This window comes from Adiantum capillus-veneris, chromosome 8, assembly GCF_014529385.1.
Source record: "Adiantum capillus-veneris isolate H3 chromosome 8, ASM1452938v2, whole genome shotgun sequence".
Lineage (NCBI taxonomy): Eukaryota > Viridiplantae > Streptophyta > Polypodiopsida > Polypodiales > Pteridaceae > Adiantum > Adiantum capillus-veneris.
This window is the reverse complement of record NC_140938.1, coordinates 75,618,691-75,640,702: the sequence shown is the minus strand read 5'-3', so window position 1 is coordinate 75,640,702 and position 22,012 is coordinate 75,618,691. Positions and strand designations below refer to the sequence as shown.

The 22,012-nt window shown below is 41.5% G+C and overlaps 1 pseudogene; it reads left to right on the top strand.

Annotated features, from left to right (window-relative positions):
- The first annotated feature begins 863 nt into the window (after positions 1-863).
- LOC147452394 (large ribosomal subunit protein uL15x pseudogene) lies at positions 864-1,295 on the top strand (annotated as a pseudogene).
- Positions 1,296-22,012: the final 20,717 nt, after the last annotated feature.

The following is a 22,012-nucleotide window of genomic DNA, read 5'->3' as shown; positions in this document are numbered from 1 at the left end:
TGGCCTGAAATTTTTCAGAGCCTGAAATACTTATGTAAACGAGTTACTTTTGGCTGGAAATTTTGTGTGGTGGTTTTCTTACGTCTGCTTTGTGTATTGCAAAGCCTACCTAGAAGTTTCAGAGTTGTATACCCAAAAAGAGAGAGAGAGAGAGAGAGAGAGAGAGAGAGAGAGAGAGAGAGACTTCGGCGTGCGCTCCTTGAAAGAGTTGAGTTTTGAGAGAGAGAGAGAGAGAGAGAGAGAGAGAGAGAGAGAGAGAGAGAGAGAGAGAGAGAGAGAGAGAGAGAGAGAGAGAGAGAGAGAGAGAGAGAGAGAGAGACTTCGGCGCGCGCTCCTTGAAAGAGTTGAGTTTTGAGAGAGAGAGAGAGAGAGACTTCGGCGCGCGCTCCTTGAAAGAGTTGAGTTTTGAGAGAGAGAGAGAGAGAGAGAGAGAGAGAGAGAGAGAGAGAGAGAGAGAGAGAGAGAGAGAGAGAGAGAGAGAGAGAGAGAGAGACTTCCTCTACTGGAGAGCAAGTTGGTCAATACTCACTCGTTATCTATGGAGGAATCCATCCCATGCAGAGTGCCCCATACTATATGCCAGTTCAATCACAATATCCAGGTGTGCAGCAGGGACAGCCACGATTTACACTTCCCGAGCAAGCACAACCACATTATCTTGGGGTCCCGCTATTGCAACCACAATTTTCAGGTGTTCAATCACAGTATCCAAGTGCTTGCCAGCATGCTCAGTCTCAATATTATGGCACCCAACTACCTCAGACGCAATATCCAGGTGCTCAACAGGCTCGTCCTCAGTACACTGGCCCACAACAGCAGCAAAGAACTCAGCCAAGTGGCGGTTCGAGAGTAGGAAGGCCGCCATGACGACCAGGTTGAAGAATAAAAGGAAGAAGAGAGGTGCATGCCATGGAAGAATTGGCAAGCACAAAAAGCATCCTGGAGGTCGTGGTAATGCAGGAGGTATGCACCACCATCACATTCTGTTCGACAAATATCACCCTAGGTACTTTGGGAATGTAGGTATGTGCTACTTCCACAAGACAATGAACAGGTTCCACTGTCCCATTGTGAATGTGGATCATCTCTTCTCGCTTATGCCCGACTCTGTAAAATCTGCTCTGGAATGAAAGGGGCCCTTGCTGGATGTCACACCGTTCGGGTACTTCAAGGTGCTAGGTAAAGGCAATGCTCCCCCCACTCCTCTGGTCGTTAAAGCCAATTTCTTCTCTAAGATTGCGGAGAAGAAGATCAAAGAGGCTGGTGGTCAGATCTTCCCTTCTATTAACGTGTAGGCGGATGACAATGCTTTTTTTGCTTCTCAATTTAGTTGTAAAGGATTTTTGTATAAGGATTTGCAGAGATGTCCCCTTCCAAAGGGATCTTGCTACGCTAGAAAATCCGCCTCCTCAATACGGCTACAGTAGAATTCTCGGTTTGTTACATTGATGGAGAAAAGGGCATCCTACGATATAGAGGCATACTGCAGCTCACCCTCCCCCGTTGATGCCTGTGCGGCGGATTGCGACAATGAAGAAGACCACGTCGCCAGGGACATAGCGGTAAACATGAGAAGCACCATCAGTATCAACACCGTGACTGCCTCTATACTCAAGGTCGTTTCTGTCATGAAGACTAAAATACTATTGCAAAGCGCTAATGGGTCTCCAGGTCAAGAGACAGTCTGTAGTAGGTGTATCCAGTGACCTCATGGCAACAATTTAGAGATAGTAAGCCTAGCGACGATTGAATGTAGCCTACTTTTTCTTTGTATAAAAGAGAGAGAGAGAGAGAGAGAGAGAGAGAGAGAGAGAGAGAGAGAGAGATGGCCACGACGAAGAGGAAGCAAAAGTAGTTGCAGTATAAGCAGTCATGACGGTAAGCGCCGTAACGTTGGATGTAACAAGCATGGAAGAGGCCACACCAACCCCATCAGGTGCTCCAATGGTGGGCTATGTGCGCCCAAGGACAAGGTTGTCAAGTGGTTTCTTGCAAGGAACATTGTTGAACAAGGTGTTGTGCGAGATATGCAAGATGCTTGCCTTTATGATGGGTACACACTTCCCAATCTTTACGCCAAAATGCAGTACTGTGTTTCATGTGCCATTCACTCTTAGAAGACGCATGGTACGAGCATTTCCAATGTGGTTGAAGCCATCAGTTGGATAGACATTGAGTGGATTTCGAGTCTTTTGAACGGGCTTGTATCTTATGTTTTGGAAATGTCTTTCTAAAGTCTTTTCCAAAAAATAGAGAGAGAGAGAGAGAGAGAGAGAGAGAGAGAGAGAGAGAGAGAGAGAGAGAGAGAGAGAGAGAGAGAGAGAGTCCGACTTGCTTTTGAGACTCTGAGTGCGTGACAGAGAGAAGCCTTGCGAGTGAACAAGACACGACACTCAAAATTCACTAAACTCGGCCCGCTGAGAGTGAGTGACCAGTGCTCGAAAAAAACTTTTTTTCCAAAAACTTGTCAAACCTACATGTTAGAAACAATTGAGGTAAATTGACTAAATTTGAAGATTTTTATACCAATCTATACTAATTTTTTTCAAATTTTGGAGGTTTTCTCACCAACTATAAAATTTAGAGGTAAGTCTCAAAATTTGTAGGTGGGGTTACACTACACCTAGGTTTTTGTTACACTACACCTAGGTTTTTTTCGAGCACTGTGAGTGACTTATATAGGCGGGACTGAGTCTGAGAGGAGCGAGAGATAGCGTAATTGGCTAGATTGGTTGAGAGCATGCACACCCCGTCCATGCAGAGCTCGCTGCCAGTAAGCGGAGTCGGGCCCACTTTTGTGGAATTCTAGAAGAAGGTGGAGGTAGGGAATGTTGAACAAGGGCATCGGTGCATCAAAGTCATTTTTGACGCGCAACCAAAAAGTTTGGTTTTTTAGAAAATATTCCTCGATTGTGATCTTGCAACTGTGGAAGACGAACCTCATTCTCTCTCTCTCTCTCTCTCTCTCTCTCTCTCTCTCTCTCTCTCTCTCTCTCTCTCTCTCTCTCTCTCTCTCTCTCTCTCTCTCTCTCTCTCTCTCTAAAGGCATTGGAATGAAGGACACAATAGTAATAGTCCCATGGTCCCTCCAAAGTAGTTGGTATACTGCATGCAATGCCTTCACAAAGCAACCTACGTCACATGGCACTCAAGCAAGCAAAGGATATCTTTCAAGTTCAAGAGCTACCTATGCATTATGACGGACATGTTGTTGGGGTATAAAGCCCAATGTGGTCACCCAGGTAAGTAGGCGGGCCGCCAGGTATGTACACATATTCTTTTGTAAAAACCTAATAATAACTCACTATGCTCTACACATTATAGTAGAGCGAGTTCACCATATCATCGTGCTCTTCTTCTCGCACTCTCTCTCGCGCCGCACTTCCGCTCGTACTCCTTCAACTGGTATCAGAGCTCAGATCGAGGCTCGGGGCAGCACTGCAGGAGGCTAGAGTCACCAGCTCAAATTGGAGTGAAATTTGACTGGCAAAGACACGGCCCCAAATCTTGTAGGTAAGCCCGTAGGGCTTGGTGTGCTCAGAATTTCATTCTGAGGTCATCTCGACCACCGTTCGGCTTCGACAAAGTTCTGCGCAAGCCATTTTTGACTACGTGGTCTCAGCGGGTGCAGATCCGACTCTGCAAATTTGGGGTTTTCGGCCTACGACTGGAGGTGCTGAGGATATCGACACTCCCAGAGTGTTGATTTGTGGCTGTCTACACATCGAAGGACGGCTCACAGTTCTTGGAGGCGTGTCACATACGACACGGGCGCATCTACACACAGACTGTAGGCGACATCCACTAGTTCATAAGGTAGCTTGTGTTTGCTGCTTGATATTCCAGATTTCATCCTGACATTGCAGGTACTTCCACATGGGATGTATTGTCAGAGATGATGTATGTCTGTTGAGGGTTTGTTGGCTGTGAGTCACGCAGCAAACAACCGCCGCAGCGGTTACAGCATACAGTGGGAAATTTGTGGATGTATGACTTTGTGGGAAGTCTATGTACTGTCAGATTTACTGCAGCCTTTGTTAAAGGTCGAGTGAGGTTTTATTGAGCTGGGGGATTCTCGAATGTTGAGATCCTTTCGGTGATACAGGTCTTGGAGCGATCCCTCGAGCACCCTTGTATTGACTGTGAGTTAGACAGTTGGGATTGCATCTTTGCTTTACTGCCGTTGAGGCATTGTCGCAGTCTATGCTTACAAGACAGTGACAGGACAGTGAGAGACAGTACAGGTGCAGGACAGGTTTACCCACAGCTTACAGTGTCAGAGAGACAGTGTTTTTGAGTTGTTTTTTGGTCTGGTTTTTAGTACACCAAAGCCATTTTACAAAGGAGACTCTGCCGAAATTTATGCAGAATCTGAAGCTTTCTTGGTTCATTTGACAGGTTGATATTGGTTCAGAGGTCAGTTTACAGGGGAAACTCTGCCGAATTTTTCCCAGAAAAGTAAACTACTGTGAAGCGTAGCTATGGCTGGATCATAGGACACTGCTCTTTACAATATCAAGAAGCTGGATGGAACCAATTTCCCATTGTGGAAGAAGCAGATTTGGCATGTGTTGGTACAAAAGAAGCAGATAAAACCTATAAAGCTCAAGGGGATAAAACCAGAAGATATGGACGAAGATGAATGGACCGAAATGGATGAATTGGCCCTTTCTACCATTATGCTGACTTTGGCAGAAAGCGTTTACTTCAATGTAGCAGACGAGATGTCGGCTTATCAAGCATGGTTAAAGCTGAGTGATCTTTATGAGAAGCAAAGTGCAGCTTCACAGGTATACTGGCTTAAGAAGCTTGTTGACTTGAAGATGAAAGAAGGGACACCTATGTCCAATCATCTGAATGAATTCAACACAATCTATAGTCAGTTGTCAGCTCAAGGTGTCAAGTTTGATGAACCTGTTAGAGCTATGTTCCTGTTGATCACATTGCCGGAAAGTTGGGACACTTTTCGCACAGCTTTGAGTAATTCTGCACCTCCAGATGGTTTGAACATAGCAGGTGTAGAAGGAAGTCTGCTTACTGAAGAAACCAATAGAAAGACAATGGACAAAGGCAAAGGAACAGCCTTAGTTGTCAGGGGAAGGACCAAAGAAAAGTACAAAGGTGGAAAGAGGAATCAGTCTCGTAGCAAGTCCCGCAGTGCTAAAGGCAAGAGTGACATAGAATGCTACCATTGTGGCAAGAAGGGTCACATGAAAAGAGACTGCAGAGAATGGAAAGCAGAAAAAGACAAAGAGAAAGCTGAAGACCATGGTGAGAAGAACAAGTCCTCAGTGAAGATTCAAGAAACAAATGTGACAAACACTGTTGCAGAGGATGACAGTCTAGTGTCAGGAGACATCTACTTCTTGAAGAATACAATGGACTCAGCTCTTCTTACAGCATCTGATGGAAATGCACTGAGTGGCTGGATTATAGACTCAGGGGCATCACTTCATGTGTCTCCAAACAAGGAGTGGTTTACCTCTTATGTGACCACTAAAGATCATGTTCGGCTAGGCAATGGGCAGACATGTGAGATCTTAGGTGTTGGAGATGTTCAATTGAAGTTTCAGAATGGCTCTTCTTTCACGTTGAAGAATGTGAGACATGTTCCCACAATTACAAAGAGCTTGATCAGCACAGGTTTACTTGATGATGCTGGCTACGTCACCACTTTTGGACAGAACATGTGGAAGATATCCAAGGGTTCTATGACAGTAGCACATGGAGTAAAGTCTCGAGGACTTTACATGATTTATGTATCAAATGTCTCTAAAAATGTAATCAATGTAACCGAGCAGCCGAACGTTTCTTTGTGGCATAGCCGGTTAGGACATATGTCCAAGAAGGGAATGGAAATCTTGTCTCGTTCTGGTTATTTGCCTGGCTTTTCATTTAATGATTTTGAATTCTGTGAACATTGTCTGTATGGTAAGCAAACACAGCAGCCACATAAGCATAGAAGCAGTAGAAGAGATACACAGTTGGCACTTGTTCATAGTGATTTGTGTGGACCTATGCCTAACCTATCTCTAGGGGGAGCTTCTTACTTTATGACATTTATAGATGATTACTCGAGGAAAGTATGGGTTTACTTTCTCAAGCACAAGGATGAAGCGTTTAGTGTTTTCAAAACGTTTGTGACACTTGTGGAGAATCAGAGTGGCAAGAAGCTTAAATGCTTACGCACTGACAATGGTGGAGAGTATTTTTCAAAGGCCTTTCAGGACTTTTGTGAGTCAAAAGGCATAAAACGTGAACTTACTGCTCCTTACAATCCTCCTCAAAATGGTGTTGCTGAGAGGATGAATAGGACCATACAAGAGAAGGTCAGAAGTATGTTGTCTAATGCACAGCTGCCAAATGGGTTTTGGGCTGAAGCTGTATCGACAGCTGTTCATCTTGTAAATAGATCTCCTAGCAAGGTTTTGCAGAAGGATTCAGTGCCAGAGATGGTATGGTCAGGCAAGGTGCCCTCATACAAGCATCTCAGAGTCTTTGGCTGTGAGGCATATACTCATGTTCCAAAGGAATTTAAGAACAAACTTGAGCCAAAGAGTAGAAAGTGCATCTTTCTAGGCTATGGTAATTCTGGTGAGATGGGGTACAGACTTTGGGATCCCGAATCCAGAAAGGTTGTCCGCAGCAATGATGTTCACTTTAATGAATCCAAATATCATTATAAACCAGAGAGTGTTGAGGAGATTAGAAGAGTTGTCTTCCAAGAAGATGGACCTGCACGTGCAAGACAAAATGTCAGGGCTCAAGAGGAGCAAGGACAGGATAGAGTGGAACCACAGGTTGTGGCTGAGCCTGAGCCACCTATTGTGCGTAGATCTGGAAGTATCACGCGACCTCCTGATAGGTTTGTTCCATCTATGAACTATGTCATGTTGACTGATTGCAATGAGCCTTCATGTTACAAGGAAGCAGTGCAAATGAAGGACTCCGGGAATTGGCAATTGGCCATGCAGTCAGAGATGACAGCTCTGCATAAAAACAAGACATGGAAGCTAGTTAAATTACCACAGGGAAAAAAGGCTCTACCTTGTAAATGGGTTTACAGGTATAAGATCACCGCTCATGATAGTCAGCCAAAGTACAAAGCAAGGCTTGTTGCCAAGGGCTTTAAGCAAGAACAAGGCATTGACTTTGATGAAGTCTTCTCTCCGGTGGTCAAGATGACTACATTGAGATGCTTTCTTGCATTGGTTGCCATATTAGATTTGGTGTTGCACCAAATGGATGTCAAGACAGCGTTCTTGCATGGTGATTTAGATGTGGAAATTTACATACAGCAGCTAGAAGGGTTTTTTGAGAAAGGCAAGGAAGATTGGGTATGCCAGTTGTTAAAGAGTCTTTATGGCTTAAAACAATCACCGAGGGCATGGTACCATAAATTCCACAAGTTTATGCTTTCTCAAGGCTACAAACGTAGTGAGTTCGATCACTGTCTATATACAAAGAAGGCTAAGGATGGCAGTTGGCTGATCCTTATTTTGTATGTGGATGACATGTTGATTGCTGGCAAGCACTTGGAAGAAATTTCAGCTTTGAAGTCAAAGATGGAAAAATCGTTTGACATGAAAGACATGGGTGAGGCAAGTCATATACTTGGTATGCGCATTTAGAGAGACAGATCAAAGAAGTTGATTTGGTTATCTCAAACAGTGTATATTGACAAGGTTTTGCAACGTTTCAATATGGAGAAGGGAAAGGCATTGAGTGTTCCATTGCCACCATATGTGAAACTTAGCAAACAAGATTGTCCTGTGTCTGAGGAAGAACAGGCTGAAATGGATAAGATTCCATATGCGTCTGCAGTGGGTAGTTTGATGTATGCAATGATTGCTACTCGCCCAGACATTGCATTTGCAGTGGGAGTAGTAAGTCGATACATGTCAAACCCAGGCAAGAAACATTGGGAGGCAGTGAAAGGAATATTGAGATACCTGAAAGCTACAAAGAGTATGCGTATATGCTATGGGAGTCAGGAGCTAAGTGTAAAGGGTTTTACAGACTCAGATTATGCAGGTGACTTAGACAGCCGAAGGTCTACGTCAGGGTATGTCTTTACATTGGCTGGTGGAGCAGTATCATGGCGTTCTAGATTACAAGATTGTGTTACTCACTCTACTACAGAGGCTGAATATGTTGCAGCATCAGAGGCATGCAAAGAATCAATTTGGCTCGTACTCCTTCACATGTGGCATTTGAGTTACCATCTCTTGGTTTATTTGTTCCTGAAATTACGACAATTGCAACATGTGAATTTACCATGGAGAATAAGTTTGCACAAATAGAGTTTTGGAATATGCTCAAGAAGATGGTTCGGAAGCAAGGGAAAGACTTGTATCAATGTGTGTGTGAGCACATTAAAGGAAGAGTATGGCTCTTTTGTTTGAGACTATTTTAATGTGTGTGAACACATTAAAGGAAGAGTATGGCTCTTTTGTTTGAGACTATTTGAGATGCAACATGGTTACTTTGCTACACTATACTCTATAGAGTAACTATTGAGATCTTGATCTAATATTTTACATTGCTTATGCTCGCTCGGTTTCTTGTTTTCTCGGAAGTACTCGCTCGAGGATTGGGATTCCTCGGCTCGAAAATGCTAAAAACGGCTCAAATGGACAAAAACGGACAATTTCGGATGAAATCTGACTCTTGGGGCTCTAAATGCATTATTCGTGCTTAAATGCGTATGAACGAGGTGTGTGCGGATGTTTGATGCATGTGGAATGCAATGAAGAGAAACAAAACATAGAAAAGCAACCAAACTATAAAAAAATTAACTTTTTGGAAAAAAAATAATATTTTTATTTTGTCTTGTGTGTGTGCACAAGAGAGAAAACGTGTGTGTGTTTGTGTATGTGTGTGTGTGTATGTTTGTTTGTGACTTTGTCTGTTTGTTTCTTTGTGTGTTGACTTTCTTGTCTTTTCTTTTTTTGTTTGTTTTGTTTTTGTTTTGTGTGTGTGTGTGTGTGTGCGCGCGCGCGCAAGGGTTGGGTCACACGAGGTCAAGAAGTGGAAACTAGTTAGAGAGTGTGTGCATGGGGGCAACGAGTGCGGGACAAGATAAGTGCAAACATGGATGCAGGCGAGGTTGAGCGGGGTCCATTGGTCACGGAAGCGGAACAGGTGAAAATATACACAAATGCAACAAAGGTTTAAAAATTTGCATGAGAAGGTAAAATTATCCAAAAAAATATCCGAAAAATGCTAAGAACAACCAAAAACTTAGCGAGAGTTCATCGTGTCAAAAATTTTGTTTTGAATCAATTGTTCACATCAGATTTTTATAAGTTCATCAATTTTTGATATAAATTGAACAATTTTAAGCACTAAATCAGCACAAAAAATACTAAAAATATCAAAAATTAACAAAAATCAGTCGAATTCTTTTTGAAAAATATGCAACTTGTTCTAATATATTTTCAGCACTTGGAACATCAAGATTACAATCCCAATCAATTTCCAATGCATTTGACAATCAAATCGATGCAAAATTGACCCTTTTTTGCCTCTTTTTTGCCCAATTTTGAGCCAAACATTAGCAAACTTAATGATGCGATTAGAAAAATTTCTGCACATACGCTTGATTATTGTGCGTTGTAATTTTCAATGCAATCAATCACACATCAATTTACAACCAAGTACTAGTTCAATTATATGTGCAAAAACTAGCAAAATTAAGCGTAAATCCGGTAATTAGTGCACACACACTTTCTATCGCAATTTCGACAGCATAACGGTGCAATTTTAGCAATCAAAAAATATGAACCATCATTGTCATCACATCATCAAACAAGCCATTGCCTTTCACAATTCTAATTGGCACCAATTAAGCCATAATTAGCACTCGAAAATGCACACTTTGTCTACACATGGACATACTAATTGCACTTAAATTTGCACTAATCTTTTGTGTAATCAAAGTTTAATCGCACCTGCAAATCAAACCAACAATTAAGTGGGTTAGTTCACTCACAATTTCATAAGAAACACGTCGATTTCCAACTCCAATTGATTGTAGGTGAAATGCCGTTAAGCGGTTGTAATCACAACTCTAATCAGCAATTTAGCTATGTGTAGCACAAAACGCACATGTGATTAAAGAGTAATTAGAGAGCCTAATTAGGAAAAAATCCCTAATTACACACTCAAAAATCACTCAATTTTAGTCAAAAATTTTACAATTTCATATCAAAAGAGTGATGACTCAACCTCCAATTAGACATACACACATATAAAGCACTTGAATTAGTAGAGGATTAGTCAAAAATTAGTGATCAATTAGTGAAAAATTGGGGTTTTTCTACCTAAATCTACTCCTAAACACTCGATTATACTCAAAACGTCTCCTCTAGCTTAGGCTACTCTCCCCGACAACGGCGCCAAATATTAACTTCCTCGTAGCATAGCTCCAAATAATCAACAAAATTATCAATCCAAGGATGGTAGCAACCCAGCTAGGGCATGGAAACATCACACATGGGTGATTGTGTGAGAGAAATGAGATAGAATTGAGTGGGTAAATCACATGAGATTATCTACAATAAAAAGAAGAGAGAACTAATGAAGGGGATCAGTGTATGCACACACGCTAATCCTTATGCTAATCAAGGTTTCTAATTATTTCATTCTCTACTAATCCTAGTGGTCACATCCTAATCACAAGCTTACCCAAGCTCATGGAGTTATGATTAGAGCAATGCATCCACAAATCATTAATCTACACACTAATCTAATCGTGCACACACTACTAGAATAAAACATACAATAGGCAATCAAGAATTAGAGAGTGATTAGTTCTTAATCTACACCATCAAGACACTAATACACAACTTAATGAAAAGCAAGAGAAAGGCAAAAGGACTCATCTTCATTGCATGCATACAATTAGCCCAGATATAGTGATCAAATTGGTCCTCAAGTGGTATTGAGAAGCTGCCCCCAATCTTGGTGGATCTGGTACCTAGTATTCTTTAAAGTCTCCTTTTAGCGCGCACTCAGTCTTGAATTGATCGATCAGTCTTTTGATGCGAGCTGCTTTTTGACTGTTGGTCTCCTTTGGATTTTCTACCTTTGTCATCTTTGCTTTACCTTTCTTCTTTGGCAGCTCTTTTTCAGTGTCTTTTGAAATTGTCTCGAGCTTTTACCTTAGTCGAGTTGTAGGGGCTGCAGCCGCAGGGAGATCTTCTTCTACATCTTCTTTCAATCTTAATCATTTTCTTTCATTTTGAGATGGTGTTTCTGGCCACCTTTTGCATCCACCAATGGCTTCATATGCAATCTTTGTTATAATTTCTCCACTTCCAATGTACTTTGGGTTGTCGGTCCCCATTTTGACCACGTACTCATGCAAATATTGAGCGTACTTCATTTCTTTGGGTACACTACTCTTCAATGCTAAAGTAATGGTGGTGGCTACTGTATGTGGCGGTGTGGTGTACTTTTGAGGCCGCTTATTGCACACATGAAAGTATTGATTGTAGAGCCTACAGATTTTGGTTGCCCTTGGATCAGCTAAATCCTCAATGTGTGACTAGTCTTCTTTTGAGAATAAATCTTGACTTCATCTCTTCTTTCTCTTACTGAGCTACCGTCATTTTGTATCCCTAGAGCATTGGCAATTATCTAAGGGTAATGACCACCTCTGCCTTCTGGCCATCAAGGGTTGTAATCACAGCCTTGCCGTCTTTCTGAATAGAACTTGCTATTTCATATACTCTTTATCCACTCCTGCTGGAGGATCCATGAAGCAGTTGCATAGATCATCTCTTTCTAGGTGGTTGAGGATGTCCTCCTTGCTGGCGTATTCATTAAGTTCTCTAGGGATCATGGGCACATCAACAGTATTGCCTTGGGGATCTTTGAAAGTGCCCATATATAAGTTGATCCCTTCTGGCGTATTCATTAAGTTCTCTAGGGATCATGGGCACATCAACAGTATTGCCTTGGGGATCTTTGAAAGTGCCCATATATAAGTTGATCCCTTCTGCTTCCAGTGTGGAATCATCCATCCAAGCCTTAGTGATGTCCTTAAGGGCAGGCCTCTTCTTCTTTGCTAGAGATTTGCTGGCATCCATTGATCTGAGTGCACTCCAAGTTCAATGTTATCATCTTTCACAAAATCTGACTTTTACTTAGCTTGTAGCTACCCAAATGGTTTCAAATTTGAATCACAAGCTAATTAGAACATACACTTGCTTTCCACAAGAACAGGATTTCAATTTGATGCTCATATCATGTTGTGAGACATCATACACATATGATGTCTATGTGCTCAGATTGAGGTAAAACGTGTCAAGTGCATAGCCCATAGATTGTACATCACATATATATGCCTAGTTTGGTATTTGAATCAAGGTTGAGCTAAATTTTTGCTTATAGGCTCTATAGAGGTTATGAAATAGGAAATTGGGTGTATTTGATAATCTGAGACTCAAATGGTGTAGCACTTAGTAAACAAACTCATTGGCACATGGTCAAAACATGGGTTTGGTCAAAATCTCTGTTGGTGACCAATTTGGCACTAGAGACATCATACACGTATGATTTCTTTCATCAACAAATGACTCCAAATTCATTGATTATGATGTCTATAGCATATGCACAGTGTTTGTGGCTTTTGAATTGAAATTGAGATTGAATGTGGGTGTCAGAGGCCAAGAAAGGGTTTTGTGCATCTTTTTTTGTACTTGGGAAAAAATAGGTCAAATGAGGTTCAAATAGGATAAAAATTGGTGGGAAGGCTTATGAGTATGTGATCAGGGTGCTGGTTACTCCAAATTCACAGTAGTAAGTAAATTTATGAAGAGTAGACATCATGCGCGTATGATGTCTCTACTGTGACTTTTTTTCCCCCAAGCTTGGTGAGTAGCTTCCCCATGGTGTGTGTAATGCTCTGATGTGCTCAAAGTGGAATTGATTGAAAGTGCATGTGTCCAAGATCAAAAATGGTGTTTTAGACTCAAAGTTTTGAAAAATGATGTGGATTGTGAGCAAATCTTGACCCAATGTATCCAAACTTGGTGAGGTGGCTTTTCATGAGGTGCACAACAAATCTGGATGCTCAATATGCTGAAAACACTCTATTTTGACAGGTTTAGACATTATACATTGATAGAAGAAATCCAAAGCAAAACACCTCTAGATCTTGGCCTCTCTGTCAGTTTAGGATCACAAACCTATCCACTCAAACACCTGCAACTTCCACTTTAAAGACTGTGTCCAGCTGTCAACCCAAGCCATCGGCCATGGGGTCTTTACAACACACGCTAACCAGGTTGAGACAAAAAATAACCCAAATACATACTCAGATCCTTCCTCTTTAATCTTACCATGTCCTACAAAATCACATTTACAAAGCTTCTTACATACAACTCAGTTGTCAGCGTGCATTGAGATGCTTCTCTTTCAACCACTTGCAATTAGCAACCTCCAAAATTGAGTTTGGGATATCCTTTTTACTATGATCCACATTCAGCCGACCATTGACTCACAAAAAATCCTCAAGATTGCACACATCCACAAGCCCCAAAGCGTCATACATTCTCTCATAAGCAGTCCTTTTACTTGCAAGATCAGAGCCCTTCAACATGCACATTCTCTTGCACCCAGAGATGGCCATCACATCTAACGTTCTCCCTCAAGTTAAACACTGACTAGAATTGTGATCCCTCTTCATCGTTCCTTACCACAATCCCTCAGCTGAGCGCTCTTCTTTCTGGACCGAGACTTTTTTTGGCTCCCCTTTTCTTTGCGACAGTTGGCAGCTTCAACGTTCTCTTACACACAAAAAATGCCCATTCACAAAGTCACTACATGCATACACATTGTTCTCTTTTTTCCACTAAAAAATGGAAGCATGTAGTTCTTTGTGCTCATCAACATATGTAGAGACTCAGATTGCATCACTCATCAATAAAAAATTGGAAGCTAAGTATAGATGATCAGCAAACCCGTAGCACGAAGAGTGAGGACCCTCGCAATAATAAGATTAACACTTGAAGAGGGAGAAACTCAAGAAACATCGTTCAAAGCATTAACGGGAAGCACAAAAGCGCATGCACAATGTCAACATTACTCGACAACTTTGATTATCAACAAATATATAGAAAACCATTTTCTCATGGCAACCAGTCCAAGATAAAATGAGGAGCCATTAGGCACTGACACTCATTATCTTCGATGTATAATCATGAAAGAAAAGCATGAAAAAGACTTCCCAAAAAATTCCTAACATAGTTTTCCAGATCCCCAGTCTACTAGAGCATTCATGCTCAGCAGTAGTGTGGGACGCATGTCTAACCTCACCATCCTATCTTATTGCAGTATTAGCAAGAACCACGATTAATTTTTCAATCCATGGGATGAAGCTGACTCGACTAGTGCATAGAGGCTACAAGAGGTTTTCAATCTCTCGGAAAACAAGTAACAACTCGCATCTCACTCAAGCTACACTCAAGTGACTAAAATCATCAAAAGCCAATCGCTCATCGGCAAACAAATCACATCCATTACAGCATCAAATGACATCCAAACGTAATGAAACTTCTAGGACATGTTTATAAGACCTAAGCACACATGGTTATGGTCTCAAACCCCACTTTAGGTCAAGTTCCAAAATTGTAATTATTAACAGCAGTGGATTTTCGACCTAGTCGTTTTTGACCCAGAATGCATCTAAATGCTTAGCAATGATGAGCTTGCCTATGCTTAGTTTTCTATTGAAAGTGTAAGTTCCTAGTTTTGATGAAATTAGGCCGCGGGTCGGTGACGCCAAAAGCTACAAAATACTGTGAACTGAATACGTCAATGCGTAAAGCTCTTACCTGCGGTTGCAAGGCAACAAACGCGACTGCAATGTGACAAGCGGGGAGGGAGTAGGAAGCACGAGAAGGAGAGGAGTGAGCGCCGTTAGCTCACACTGTGTATTTTATTATCCAAAACTTATAAAAAAACTTACAAAAAATTGGCTTTTATACCTTAGCCAAGGTTTTTGGTGGTCAAAACTAATAATCAGGGAGTTCTACCAGAGATGGGTAATGAATGACAGGCTGATACGATCTAGAAGCTTGTAGCCTCGGCTCATTAATTACAGAGTTTATCCGAGAAAATAGGAGTTACAATATTCCCGATTTATCAAAATAATAACTGTTTTACAAAGGGAACTTTGAAAAATGGTACCTGTGTTAGCTTGCTGCTAACATTCCCCCCCTCCTCGCCTATGTCATCCCTTGACACAACTTTATGGGCTAAAATAGTCTTCGGGCTGGCGACTGGTGAGGCGGTCTTTAAGTGCATTCAGTGCCTTTTGGTATCTAATTTTCCTTTCATTATTGGGAACTTGCAGAAACTACATGGTTACTCTGTTCTTCAGCTCCACCGCTGAGCAAACCTGGATGTGAGGCTGCTTATCACTGACGCAAATATCTTCGTTCACCAAGTGAAGAATCCCGTATAGAACGCTTCCTTGAATGCTAGCATATTGTGTGAAGGTAGAAACATGCAATTGGCGTAGAAGCCATAGAGAACTTCTTCGAAAGGTTGGCCACTGAGATCATAGCACAAACCTTTATTTCCCTCGAGGAATGACATCCATGGGGCGCCCGCCTGCTCTGGCTCATGAAAAACTTCAATACAGGTGAGCAGCATTGGCATATTTTATATAACATTGCACAAGAGAGATTTGATAGACTTTTGAAGAAAGACATGGCCTCCACTTGGGGTGGTCTTGATCTGCGCCTTCTTCTTGCATGTCTTTGTAGAGCCTCTCTTTTACCTGTAGTAATTCCACTTTTATGAGAGGGTATGGCAGGGATTCTTGATGCCATTGCACATTGATTTGATTGGGAGTGAGTTGTGTTACATTGGCAGAGTGAAGAACTCTGAACTCCCAATCCATCGTTGCCTTCCACTGCTCATCCACCTCTTGTGTGATCTTTTCTTTCATCGCATCTTCTTCAGCCTTGGAGAGCTGGATCATGGGCAGTGTTTCTGCATCTGTTATGTTTACCTGAAACTCTTCCTCACCACTCAGATCTGCTATGGACTATGTCTCCAGTTCAGCAAATGACACTGAGGGTATATCTATTTGTGGCTGCTCCGATGTGCTTGCCTCTTCTTGTGTTTCTGGTTTTCCGTCTCTCAGCAGAGCTGGTTAACTCTTTTAAGCTATTTCTTTTAGCAATTCTTCTTCTCTTTGGACCCACATCAAGGCCAGGTCTCTATGCTAAGATTGCTCTAGCTTTAACTCCAGCTTGAGGTCTTTGTTCTTTTTCTCTAATGCCTTGTACACTTCATTTGTCCCTTTGATCGAGGCTATGGTTGGATTCTCTCGTATTTGCCGTAAGAAAATTGCCTGATCATTTATTCTTTGTTTTGAATATTGTAAAGAAGCATTTGCGACATCCAACTGCACTTGAATCTTTGAGCTAACAGGGTTGTCCTTAGAAGTTCATTTGTAACTTCTGTTAGTTGTTCATCCTTGGCTTTACATGCATCTGATAACTTTGTAAGCAGATCTCCTAACTCTTCCATCTCCTTCTGATGTCTATCTCTTGCTAGCTGATGTGGTTCAGCTTCGGCTTTCATTTCCTGCACTTTTCTCTGAAGATCGGTGATGAGGTTCATTTTTTCTTCTAACTCTCCTTGGAGAGCGTCAATCACCATCTCTAACTCCTTCGTCTTTGTGCTACGGCCAAGTGCTGCTGATCGGAGTCATTCCGTCATATCCTGAATTTTCCTTGCATATTTGTTTACTTGCAGGATTACTTCATCATTAGACTACAAGTCTTCCTGTCTTGCTAGAGCTGGGTTGATGTGCTTGCAGCCTCTTGTTTGTCTCTCGGCTGCGTCTGGCAGCTGGTTCTTCTTGCGTAGAGGTAGAGGGTTGGTCTTCTTCTTCTTTATCCTAAGGCTTTGTGGATGCCTCATCCATTTCATGCTGTGTTGAGGTAGAGGGCGCTGGCTCAGACTTTGTTGTGTCCTTTTCTTGCTTGGGTTCTTTCTCTGGTTGGTGCTCTTGTGTAGTGGTTGCCTGTGGTGCAGATTCATCTGCCTTTTGTTGTTCTGGCTCTTGTGTAGCTTCAGCTGCTTTCTTTTTTTCAGGCTCAGATTGTTTCTCTTTTTGTTGCTCTTGTGTAGCAGTAGCCTCTTGCATACTTTGGTCGTGTTGTGCCTTTTCCCTTGCCGTTTCCTCAGCTTGTCTCTGGTCCTCCACCTCTTTTGCTTTCCTTGCCTCTTCTTGGGCTTCTTTCAACTTCAGAGCTTCTGCTTCTTGATACATTTTTTCCAAGGACTCTATTCGAGTGATGCTTTGTCCTTGGACCCTTAAGTCCACTAGGCACCCATTTTTTTGGGTCCTTTCCTTGTGCTTGTCGGCTGCGCTGGTAGGCATGTTTTCTCTTTCAAAGCGGGCTTGTTTCTGCACGGGCTCTTCTTGGTGTGGCCACGGCTTTTCTCTTCATCTCCTCTCTTCGTGCTCTCTTCTCCTCATTATCTGAGCTCTCACTGCTATGTCTTTGTGGAAGGATTTCAGCCGACTCTTCATTATATTTGTAGGATCTCTTGGCTGATCTTGTAGCTCTAGGAGCTGCCAGTATCCACGTGTTTTGGTATGGGGCAGGTGGTAGGTTGTCGCCATGCCGATGGCATGGTAAGCAATCCTTGTCAAGACTTCTGGTGCACCCAGGTAAGTGATCTTCCCTTCTTTCTTTGTGCCCTTCAGAGTGGTCAAGACGTACTGTGCGTAGTCCACCGGTTGCCTGGTTGTTGACTTGAGAACTTGTGTGAAAGTGGTGGCAACCGCATGATTTGGCGTGGTGTACCTTGGTGGGCTTTTTGCCAGGAAGTGGAAATGCCATTGAAAATTTTTGTGCTTGTCCGCCTTGTCTTTCTGATCACCGTCGTGTCTTCCGTTTTTCCATTTGAGCTTCCTTGCTATTTATTATTAATTTTTGACCTGTTAATTTGAAAAAATCAAAGAAAATAGCAAAATGCTCAAAAAAAAAGTAAAGTGAAAATCCAATAATTAAGAAAATCCATTGAAAAACACAACTTTATTGTTTTTTGTTGGATTTTTCTATTTTTAAGTCTCATTATTAATAAAAATGATGAAAATATCCAAAAAATATCTATTTTTTATGATTTTCTAATAGTATATACACTATTTACACTCATCGGGAAGATATTGATGAATTATAAGGGCATTATTAGGTAATTCTGCAAAAAAATCACACATTAACATCGAACTTTTTCTTCCCTCTTCAAACATTGCCCTTAATTACTTAGTACTTAGTGCCGTTCCACCCCTCCTACATGGCGTACTCTGGGACGACTGTGTGCATGGGTTGAACAATCATGCCTATGCATAGCCGTGGTTGGCTCTACCATGCTTTGAATATTAATGCAATTCAAACCGCTATGATGTGCAAGAGCTGGGTCTTGAGTAATTAACTCAAGGGTTTCTGATGTCGAGGTTTGCTGCTGATGTCTTCCAAACAGAAAATCTTGTAGCTTGTGTGCTCTTTGTTTGATTGTGCCATCAGGATGCTTCAGCACGCTGATTGCTTGGGCTATTGGTAGCACTTTTGTTTGTTGTTGAGCTTTTTCTCGCCATTGGTAGCGTGGCTTGATGTTGTATGGTGTGGTGGAGTCTTTTGAGACTTAACTCGCCATTGCTTGATTGGTTTTATGGTATGTGGAGAAGATAAGTGCTCCTTTTTCTTCCAAACCAATTTCATGTTAGATTCCTTCTTCGGAGATGCTCGTCTCTATGTTTTTACCATTGGAACCTTCTTTTGTTTTGTCGGTGAAGTTTTAGGCACCCAGATTTGAATCGGCTTATCCTTAAGTTGTGCTTTTGGTACCCAAATTTGCCAGACTCCTTGCATGCTACTTGTAGCATTTGCTTGTCAAGGGGATGGAGAAGATTGATTGCTTCGTGGTTTGGCCTACTGATTGCTTCCTTTCCATTCATCCTTGCTCGATGCAATTGGAACAATGAGTTGCCCACCTTTAGGTGATAGCTTGAGCTGATTTGTATCCCAATCTGGTACCGCTTTGTATGTCCGCATCCAGGGAATTCCAAGAATCATCGTCTCATTCATGTGTTAATCTGGTAAGCATACAAACTGATGAGGACATGAACATCCATGTACTATCACGTTCAAGTTGACAACTCCCAATGTTGGGGTTGGGTTCTTATTGCATCCTTTGATTGTCGCTATTCCTGATGTCAATGCTTGACTTGTTGCCTTCTTGTACGTGGAATAACTGACTGCATTTACTCTAGCTCCTACATCAATCAAAGCATTGGTGCTATGATTGTTGAGCTGTACTTTGATGCACAGGTCCATTCCGTCTAACCAGTCATCATCTGTTGAAACTGCATCTTTAGGTAATTCCCATTGTCGGTCATGTATTTCTAGTGTGTTGATGGGAGTCCGTATCTGTAGCAGCTTTCCATTTGAGTACCCGAAGCCAAGCTTCCTCTTAAGCTTCATCAATAACCTGCTGTCGTTTAACCTTTCTTTGCTTGGTTGTGTGCATTCTTTCTAGCAATTCATTGGTTAGCGGCAAATTGTATTTCTTTGAACGACATCCACTAATCCAATTAGCCATTGGTTCACCATCTAGGGTGGACAATTTTACAGCTCCACTTGGAGATACATCTTCAATGATAAACGGTCCGTTTTCCTTTTTCTTAAACTTGGGAATAGACTAAAACTAGGTCCCCTTTCTTGAAGATTTTTGTGATTAAGTGGGAATCAAAAAACTTTTTTTGTTTTCGCTTTTGTGCATAGATGTGAGCTACAACAGTTAGCCTTTGCTCATCTAGCTTTTCCAAATCTTCAAGTCTTGCTAACAATTCATGTCCAGTCCACTCAAGATTCCATGCTACCCTTAATGTCGGCAATAGAAATTCTATTGGCAGTATGGCATCAAGACCATAAGCAAGGTTAAAGGGTGTAGCATTTAAAGCTGTTTTGAATGAAACTTGATAAGCCCATAGAGCAGCATGGAGATTCATTTCCCAGTCTGTCCTTCCTGAACTAACCACTTTAGTCAACATCGAGCTAAGAATTTCGTTCGTATGCTCAGCTTGTCTGTTTGCTTGTGGGTGATAGGGAGCTGATTTGTTATGGATGACCATAAATTCATTAAGCAAATACTCGTTCACCTCATTGAGGAAATGAGTTCCCCGATCACTGGTAATTTCTATTGGTAGTCCATATCTCATGAACACATACTCATATAAGAATGCAGCTCAGTGGTTATGGCATCATTCTTTTGAGTTGCTTTAGCCTCGACCCACTTGGTCAAATAGTCCGTAGCTACAATGATATATTGAGCTTGGGCTTTATAAGCAGGTGGCTGTATTGGCCCAACAAAATCTATACCCCATTTTGCGAAAGCTCTAGCCCCCATCATTAGTCTTAAGGGAATGCTATCAACACGTGTTGGCATTTTTGCTCGTTGACAAGCATCACACCTTCGAACATATTATTTGGCGTCTACAAAAAGTGTTGGCCACCATATTTTTGCCATCAAGATTGCTCTTGCGGTGGTCTCACTAGAAAAGTGACATCCAGCTAATCCAGCATGTGCTTGTTCTATAATCATAATATACTCATCTTCATTTGCACAAAGACGCAAGTGTTGATCTTTACCTCTCCGATACAATAGGTTCCCAATAAGAGCATAGTCTGGCGTTTACTCATATCCTCAGGAAATGTTCGGATTGATAAGCAAGTAAACAGATGTTACTCCACTTAGGAATAGGTGACATTTGAAACAACGTTACATGAGGTATGGGTGCTTGTTTTTTACATTGAGAACAATCCTTTACAAAATATCGAGCATCACTCCTCATAGTCGGCCAAAATACTCCAAGTCTCAAGATTCTTTACATAGTTTGCTCTTCCACAAAGTGAAGTCCTACTATAGTAACATGTGCTTGACTTAGGTATTGTTCTTTTTCTTCAGGATTAATGCATAAGAGCAATATTCCGTCTCGATTTCTTGTGCATAGTTTACCGGCTAGTAATTGGTACATAGCTGAGTGCTCGATTAATCTGATTGTGATAGGAAGTGGTATTTTGTGAATCCACTTGAGCTATTGTCATTAATGACACCATGTTTTTCGACCATCGAGGTATCATTTCCACGGAGAACAAATAGGCATCTAGTAGATCATAGTCTACCCCTTTAGGTGATTCTCCTGAAACAATCCTTGACAAATGATCTGCTCGTTGATGTGTAGTGCCCTTTTTTACAACCACAGTGAAATCAAATTCCAAAATAATGATGAACCATCTCACTATTCTTCCTGTGTTGCATGGCTTGTTGACCAAGTACAAAAAATCTTGGTGGTCTACAAAGAACACAAACTTGTTGGATAATAGGTAATGTCTATACTTTTTAACGCCATAGATCATTCCTAATCCTTTCCTTTCGGTGGTGGTGTAGTTCTTTTTTGCCATGTTCAATTGTCGGCTAGCATAAGAAACAGGAAAGTCAATTTTCTCGTCTCTTGGTTGAGCTAGTATACAACCAATAGCAAAATTGGAAGCATTTACATGTATGTGAAATATCTTATTCCAATTTGGTGCTTTCAATATTGGAGCTGAGGTGAGAGCTTGCTTAATCTTCATGAAGGATTCTTCACATGCCTCGGTCCACTCAAAGTGTGTAATCAAGCTATACATGGATTTTACAAATATAGCATACATGTAGATGAACCGTCTGTAATATCCACAATGCCCCATGAAGGCTTATACCCCCTTGACTGTTGTGGTCTACGCAAATTAGCAATGACATGAATTTTTTCCAATATCGGTAGCTATGCCATTTTTAAACACTATATGTCCAAGAATTTTTCCTTGTCTACCCATGAATGTTCACTTTTCAGGATTTAAGCAGATCCTATAAAGTCTACATTTTTTGAATACCTTTTTGAGGTGTTCAAAATGATCAGCCTTGATTGATGAATGTACAC